Source organism: Alligator sinensis, unplaced genomic scaffold (genome assembly GCF_000455745.1).
Source record: "Alligator sinensis unplaced genomic scaffold, ASM45574v1 scaffold353_1, whole genome shotgun sequence".
Lineage (NCBI taxonomy): Eukaryota > Metazoa > Chordata > Crocodylia > Alligatoridae > Alligator > Alligator sinensis.
This window is the reverse complement of record NW_005842075.1, coordinates 1,720,126-1,729,118: the sequence shown is the minus strand read 5'-3', so window position 1 is coordinate 1,729,118 and position 8,993 is coordinate 1,720,126.

The following is an 8,993-nucleotide window of genomic DNA, read 5'->3' as shown; positions in this document are numbered from 1 at the left end:
TCGGCACTCCATGGGATTGGGATCCCTGGCACTTTCCCATATGCCAGTCTGTGAATCCTCCGACACGCGACATGTAACACAGCTGTTTTCCAAGATGGTCTGCACAGGGGCTCTGACAAAGGAGCAGTCTAGATTACCAAAGGAACTCTACTACAGTCTTTGGCAAGTCAGGGACATACCCATACTCCCCTGAAAACCAGACCCAATTATCAGACACATCAGGCGCATCCCACAAGTGGGAATGTGCATTCCCTGGGGACAAGTAGCAGCAGCATGCATTTGTGCCACTGGTTCTTGTCCCGGGGGAATGTTCCTGCATGCACGTTCTGATGTGCAGTAGGTTGCCCTGAATGGAGTAGGGGAGGCTGGGGCCAGCAACTAGGGTGGCCCCAGCAGCTTTACTTGGGGTCCTGGGGGCTTCCTGGCGCTCCAGCAGTTGCAATCCAGGTGTGCAGAGCCTGGCCAACAGCCAGAGCATCAGTTTGGCATGCCAGGCTCTGGTTTTGGGTGGTGCACACTGCCACCATATGCACTGCCCCACTTTTTTCTGGTGTGGGTGATTTTGACACTGGGATTTCCTGGTGTCAAAAAGACCCATCTCACTGCAAATCAGCAGCATGGTGAACACCTTCATGTGTGGTGTGTGCAGTTTGCGGCATCGCAGATGGGTCTGCGGCACCTCAACCTGCATGTGTATGCTTGTCAGGATGCGCCCATCCAGTCTGTGACTGAAAACAGATTTGGATTGAGATCCCTAAAAATGAAATAGTAATGCATGAAACCACTGCAGCAACTAATCACTCATTATCTTGTTCCTGAGATTATCTAGGGGCTATCCTGCGTCTTTGAATCCTACAAAGCATTTCACACCTTCCATTCAATGAAGCTTGGGCCATCGTGAAATATATTCTTCCAAATCAGATCTGCTAGCAATGACACTGCTCTTTTGTTTGCTATAAATGTTTCACTTGTTCAGATGCAGGTTTCTGTAGTGTTCTTCCCACTTAAGCAAACCAAGTATAAGAACTACAGTCATGTAATGTGTTTGTCAGTACATTTGTTGGGTCCAGTGTGCAGCTGTGGCACAGGCAGGCTGGCACTTTCCAACTACAACAGGTGTACCCTTTTTTTTTTTTTAATCTCTAACATTTCAGCACAGACAGCAATTATTAGGCCTCCCTTTCCCTTTCCCCGAAAAAGAATTGCGGGGGAGGTTTTTGGCTAACAAGCCTGTTGGTTGTGCTTCAGTACACTACTTGGAATGAAAAGCTTTGAAAGGAAGCTGTACTATTCAAAGATAACCTCTCAGTTCTCAGTTGACAGCAAGCTCAATTTCATCGCTGAACTAACTCAGGATAGGGAAAACAAGCCAGTTTCACTAAGGCCCTTCAACTGGTGGTATTCTACACTTTGCAATTGCCAGTGTCTATCAATATAGGAACTTTAAACATAGAAAAAAAGAATCTGGCTAATGTATTAAGACAATTATTTTATTGGAGATAGAGAAAGCTTTCGTGTTATAAACGCAAGGCATGGAACTGAACCAAGCTCCCTGATTCTGAACTATGGTCCAAGTTGAATCCCAGGTCTGAATTCAGATCCCAATTACAGTACCAGATTGCGGTGACTATTAAAAAGTCATGCAAACTGAATGCAGCTGGAAAAGAAAATATGGGTCAAACATGAACCAAACATTTTGGGGTATTTTCTTGCCAAAATGAAACACCTAAAAAGTGGTTATTTTCATAAAGGAAATGGAAAATTAAAATCAAGAGGCAAGAGTCACAAGAAGCATTCAGTGCCATTCACAAAATAGAGCATGCTGTGCCCTCTTCCTTAGCACATTCCCCTGGTCTGTAGCAGGGGATTCATATTCAAGTATATTTGCTGCTTGATTTGGAACAATGATTGTACAGAGGTGCTTGACTCCCCAGAGTTCCTGAATCCTCAGGTTAGAGTCATTCTCAAAAACTCTACCTGTCCCAGGTATATTTATTTATGTATACAAAACAGAACAGCTTCAAGAAGAAAGTTTGAGACCCAGCACAATATTAAGACTGCTATACGTTAAGGCAGCATTTCCCAACTGGTGTGCCACAGCACACTGATGTGCCGTTGGCCACGTCCAGGTGTGCCGTGGAATCTTGTGGGGGGTATGGCTCCAAGCAGTGACCACACGCCGGTACCCCCATCTCCCCACTTGGTCACTTGCCACCCCTTCCTCCCGCCCAATTTAGGGCTTGGCTGCTCCCCTCCACCCCCGCTCCAATTCAGCCAGTGTGCCCTGGGGTGGAGAAGGCTTGGTAAGTGTGCCGTGGGGTGGAAAAGGTTGGGAAACACTGGGTTAGGACACTCTCTTGGCTGGTATGAAGGCTCTGTTCAAATCCTTATCCCAAATCCAGCAGAAAGGGGATTTGGAACCCAATATAAATATTGACTTTGACCCTTTCAAAGCTACTTAGTTCAGACCTAGACCTGGGAGATCCTGGGCACATCTACACATGCAATTAATGCAACTGAATATACTCAATGTAAGCTGGAGTAAACTAATCCCAATGTCACTGTCTATACATGTGCTTAAGTGTGGTAATTGACCCTGCTGGCTGGTCCCCCATCTTCATATGCTATTCCACGGCTGGCCAGGGCACAGCGTGCCCCAGTGCAGGGGCTGCTTGCCAGCTAGCCCTGAACTGAGACACCCTGTGCCTCAGCCAGCCCCCTTGAAGCATAAGGAGCCCAGCTGAAGCAGCCCTGGGCTGGCAGGCTGACCCCCTCATCCCCTGCCAGCCCAGGCTGCTCCAACGAGGCTCTATGTGGTGTGCACAAATAAACTCTGGAGCAAAGTGCTCCGGAGGTTTTTTTGCTATTGGGTACATGTTCAAATGGTGTGTCCAGGAGCAAAAGCTCCAGAGCAATAAGCTCCACTGTTTATTGGTGCACATTACTTTCTCATGTAGATGTACCCTAGACAACATAGCCTGCATTTACTCTGTCAAGAGGGTAGGTAGAGATACCTGAAGCTAGTTTTAAAATAGTTAGCTTGAGTACTGGTAGGAAATGAATTGAAGCAGCATGGCACTCAGCAGTTTACCCTACTTCTCAGTACTACAGCTAGCTAGTTTAAATTGAAATAGGGTAGCCCTATATTATACAGGAGTCACAGTCACTACAGTATGACATGCTGCCTGTCTTGCTGGATTTCTTTAGTGCCCCTGTATTTCCTGATGCCAATCAGGACTCGAGGTAGAAATGCCAAAATGCTCTCAGAAAAGACTGTTCCCTTAGAACTTTGAGCAAAGTCCAAGAAATCCCACCAGAAAGCGTATGGAAAAGAATAGATAGCTTTTCTTAAAGAACAAGCAACTTCCAGCACATTTTCAGACTCAAGGAAGTCCAGGTAATATTTGCATGAGAATCTCTTCATTTGAATGTTTATCTGTCCAAATCTCTTGACATTCACTTATCACTAAGTTTCATGAGCATTGACTTCTGGAAGATTTGGGGAGGAATAATGATTACCTTCCAAAGTGGTTGCCATATTTTCTATTTACCACAAAAATAAAATGGAGTTTCCAAAGGGTTCCCTATATCTTTAGGGGTTTTTAGACTTACTCAAAGGGAAGCAACGTATTACAGGACTGAACTGGAAATCCCCCACAGCTGATAAAAAATAACTGCAAGATATAGGCACCCTTAGTCTCTACCCAAGCAGCAAAGCTGCTCCGACACGCTGGAATTTTGGCTCGCTGGAATTGTGCCAGCCCATGGCACATCATGGAAATTGCTGCACTCCAGCAGCCTCTTGCATCTCGTGTATCAGTGTCCCCACGGTTAAAAATGGCAGTAGGGATGCTTGAACTAAAACTTGTCAAACAAGCTTTAGTTCAAGCACCCCCACTGCCATTTTTAAAAGTGTGGGGACACTGATACACGAGATGCAGCAGTACTTTAATTAAAGTGGCTCTCGGAGCCACTCTAAAGCATGTCCCCCACCCCTGGAGCACATATAAAAGTGCTCTAAGGAGACAAGTTAGGATGGACTCATCTAAACAGTATTGCAGCTGCTTAAAGAAACATTAAGGGTGCGGACATAAGTGGAGCTCTTCGCTGTAACTGAGAACACTTTTCAGGAAGCGATCTGAGTTACAACGATCCCTGGGACCAAACAGAAGTTCACTGTTGGTTCCAGGGGGAGGGGAATCTAGCTGCTGGCTGGGAGCCTGCACCCGATTTCCCTAGCAATGGCCCCTCCTCCCTGCGAGGCTGCAAAGTTTTCTGAATGGGAGGAGAGAAAGGGAGCAGATAGCTGGGGAACCCCTAGAAAGGGAGCAGAGGGAGCTCATTCTCCCATATACCTGGGCTCCCATACACCTGCCCCACCCTCTAATGGGGGCTGAAACCCCCCCAGACTCAACTCCCTCTGCTCCCTTTCCCCACTCACATTCTGAACACAGTGACAGGCAGGCAGGCAGAAGTCACAGAAGATGCTCCGTTTTGAAATGTCGTCATCTGATCCCTCATGCAATGAGGGTTCAGATTTTCACCCGATTGGTCATTTTTTGATCTGTCTGCAGCCATGCACTTGTGTTTGGTCACAGATATAGACCACTTTCTGTGGCCAAATCAGGTGAAAATTATTACTTCTGTCTGTGCCCCAAATGTAACAGTTTGTGCTCCAGGCTCTTTTTGTGAATGGTGGTAAACTGGATTAAAATGTTAGCGTAGGTCTGTATGGAAAAGTGCAGGCACATAAAAGATTAATGTCTAACACCTCCTACTACACTGTAATGCTATATTTAGCTTGAAAGAGGTCTGCAAAGTTCATTCAACTACTTATACATGGCAATAGTCTTAGTGCTTTAGTGAAACTTTCTCAATTGTCATTAAATCTCTGTCCAAGGATACATACATCAACTTTGTTGAACAGCATTGTCATGCTCAGCTAAAAACTCTATATTTCCTACTGCAAAGATGTTTGAGGGGGAATATGAGAAAAGGGCAGTTAAAATAATCTTGACCAAAGTCAAGTGGGCAGCTGGCAATAACATTTTTGTTAACATATATGCTGTCATTTGAGCTGCACGGTCTTCTTTTGCTCTCTAAGGAACAGAAGCAAGGTATATACTGCAAAGAGAAGTTTTTAAAATTAAGGACCACATAAGACTAAAAGCCTCCATGCCTATAAAGGTGATAACCTGAAAAGAGTCACTGTCTTAATAAAAGAGGGCAGGGAGACAATATATTCTCTGAAGTGCTTTATAAAAATAATGATAATTAATCAAGCAAAACAGATGGCAAAACAAGTAACTCCAGCCACTAATATATATTAACAAGTTCTCAAATTACATGATTTCTCTGTATCAGCTCCTGTCAATTAGCAAGGTTAACATAACCGGTAATCTGTTTAGAAGAAACACAGGATTTATCAGCTGTAAAAACAGAGATGAAAGTTCTTTCCTTTTACCTAGAAAGGATGGTCATTCAAGGTTACAGCAGGAGTGACTGAAGGAGCAGCATGCAAAAATGTCCATGGCAGCTGCCTTAGTCTGTTAGGCAGACTTTCTACTCCAGCACAGATGGCTATGAAGCTGGCACAAACGCCAAACAGACAGGACATAAATACCCACGCAAAACTGCTTTTGCCCCCACAGGCATTCATTCCCTCTCAAGACATGCAACGCTGGACTCTCACAGGCACTTCTTTAAGTGCTAGCGTGGAGGTAGTTTATCATACACTTTTATTGAGTGGGATTCAGTTCCAAAACTTTGTGACTCAGGAAATAGGTAGATAACTGAAACACTATAAAATTTACTACCAACAAGATGGTACAAAGACGACATTTGTCTCTGAAGAGCAAGGCAGTGTTCACCATGTTTGCAGAGTCTTTGCTTCCAGAAACTGTAAAAGCCAGTGCTACAGTAGTGATCTATCTATACATGCACAGCACATGTATGCAAACATACAAATATGTGCATGCACTTGCTCACATGTGTATATATATATATATAAAAAGATAATCTAAGTTTAAAAATCTAAGAATAAGAATATGTTGGAAGAGAGCTACATTTAAAGAACATTCAGAAAAGCAGTAATCAACATTTAGGAATGTCCCAGACACCTTCCACATATAAAAGGAGGTGCTAATATACCGTTTAGATGGGGAATTACTGTGGTTTTATAAAACAGGGAATAATAGTGAATGATATCACTGTAGTTATTCACAAAACAGTGGTGTTTGCTAAGTTGTCTTCATCTGCTGCTGTCCTAGTGTGGAGTACTCCACTGGACATGAATATTAATAACAGCTGACATTGTAGGGAGATGGATTTCCTGACTGACCAACTGGATGTGTTGACTCATCAGAATGTGGATTATCTAATCTTTTTTTAAGGAAGGCAGAATGAGACAAATACAAAATGTTCCTTGTGTCTAGGTACAGTAAATGGTTTGTCAAGAAAGCATAACCATTTCATTTCTAGGAAATATTTATTTTTCAAGTGTACCTAGCTTGTATGGATTTTATTTTTTAAATGTACCATATGGATGGTTGTGTTGGAAATATTCAACATTACATTTTTTTGGTGAGAAACAAGAAAGCAAGCGCTTAAAAAATCTAAAGCATTCTCTTGCTAAAGCAAGATAAACTAAAAATTTTATTTTCTTATCTAAGGGCCCCCCCCTCCACCCAAACTTAAAGTAGACTTCCAAATTCTACTTAAGTGATCAGAGGCCACATCTACATGAGATGCTGACTGCCCAGTCGTTACTGCACAGTCATTTAGTACTTGCATAACTAAATACTAAATGAATACACAGTAACCGGCGTTACTTTCCAGTAGCATCCCCGCATGGCTTCCTGATGATGACGACTATGCAGTAGCTTGTTACTACTGTGCAGTAGCATTGCATCACAGTTTATGCCCCACAACGCTACTTCACAGTAGTAACAAGCTACTGCACAGTAAGCATCTCATGTAGATGCAGCCAGACTTTCAGAGGTGTTAAGCAAATCACCAGTTCCACTGAAACCAAGATGGAGCTTTGCATATTTATACCAGATGAGGAGTTGGCCCACTGACTTTAATAGAGTTATTTCTGATTTACATCCATACAAGGTCAGAATCAATGTCCCAGCTTGACTTGTTGAATCATTTGTTAATGGCTTCTGACATTTTCTGTGGTGCCAGGAGAAATTTCTCCTTTATTTGACACTGGCAATTCCTAAAAGCAAAGGAGGATTTCAGTTTCTAAACAAAGAATGGAGAAACACCTGGCTGGATTCATATTGACTGAGTATGAGTTTCACAGTTCTCCTCACGTTGGTTTAAGTTCAGTGCATCATCGTTGTTATCATAATCAGCATTCCCCTCAGTTGGACACTGTCAAGCATATCCCAGTTAAAACAGGAAAGTATAAAGAGAAGCTTGAAACACTATGCCCTGGATCCTCCATAAAAAAATTACACCATTGTCAGTGATGATAAAAAAAAGCATACAGTAACTGGATTGGCTATGTTGAAGGGCATTACATGGACCTGTTTCCAGAAGGATCATGTATATTTATGGTACTTTGGCACAACTATTTATTTAAAAGGTTGTGACTTATTTAATAGCTTTAATTAAAAAAAACTCAGGGTCAGAAATGAAATGCCAGAATAGTTGAGGATCCTGCAATGATCCATCAGTCCTAAAGCTCATTGCAGTTTTGGTCAAACAACATGCCAGGTTGTTTCTGTCTTTGAACATATTAATTTAAAAACAGAAGTCTTGGAAAAGAAAGCCAGATATTAACATACTGTTGAGAATGTCTTGTTAACAGAACTGGACAACGTCCACTTTACTGAACTCCAGATGTAAGGTTAACAGCAGAGCTGCACCGATACATTGATCTGACATCAGATTGGTACTGATATAAAGAAAATTGGCTGTATCGGAAATTGTCCAATGCAGCAATAATTTGGCCAATAAATGCCCATGCTGTGCGCAGCTACAGTGCAGCACTCAGGCAGCGAGGAGCACAGCTCGGCAGCTTGGAGAGCTGTCTCCTGCTGGTAAGTCCATTGTGGTGGAAAGGGAGGGGGGCAGATTAACACCCATGGTGATGAGGGCATGGGGGGTGGCATGTGCCCCTGGATCTGCATGGGGTGGAACACGCGAGCTGCAGCTGTGGGCTGGATGTGGGGGCTGCACTCGGCTCTTCTTGCCAGGGGCTGGGCTCAGGGCAGTGGCTGCAGCCACCCCAAATTTCACTGCAGCTCCCTCCCAGCACCGCTACATACCTGGCGCAGCCCCAACTCTTCCCGGCGTGTGGATGGAGGCAGGGGTTGAGTTGGGAAGAGCCGCCCCATGCAGATCTGGGAGCACATATCCCCGCCCCCCCCCCAAGGCGCATGCAGCAGTGCCCTCCCGACACGCTGCGGCTACATCCTGTGCCCTGCTCCACCCTCATGCTCCTTCCCTCCCCTTCCACCACAACAGATTTACCAGCTGGAGGCAGCTCTATGCTGTATCAAAAATCGGATTGGTATCAGCTGATATGCCTCCTTAAAAATTGGATATTGGTATTGGCCCCAAAATCTCTAATCGGTGTACCCCTTGTTAACAGTATAGACACTCAAAAAACCTGAGCCTTAACTGATTCAATCTTTGCAGGTTAATTTAACCTGGCTAGGCTTAATCACTTTCTAACTGCACAAACAACCCAGACATGCAAGCATATGCCTGCAGTGGCTCAGGCTAGAAGCTGGGGGTGGGGTGCTACAGCAGCCCTCCCTTTCCTTGCACACTGCTGAGCTGAGAGGGGTGTGGGCAGGCCCTGGCAGGATGCTTTGATTAGGGAGGGGTTCCCCCGCTTCTGACCAGCTCAGCAGGGAATTGATAACAGTGTTTATTACCTTTAACTCAGTGTTTATCACCACATTAAGAAAACAACAGAGGGACATTATCAGCTACCTGTTGAGTCTCCTTTGTCCCGTCTGTGACAGTATGGACCA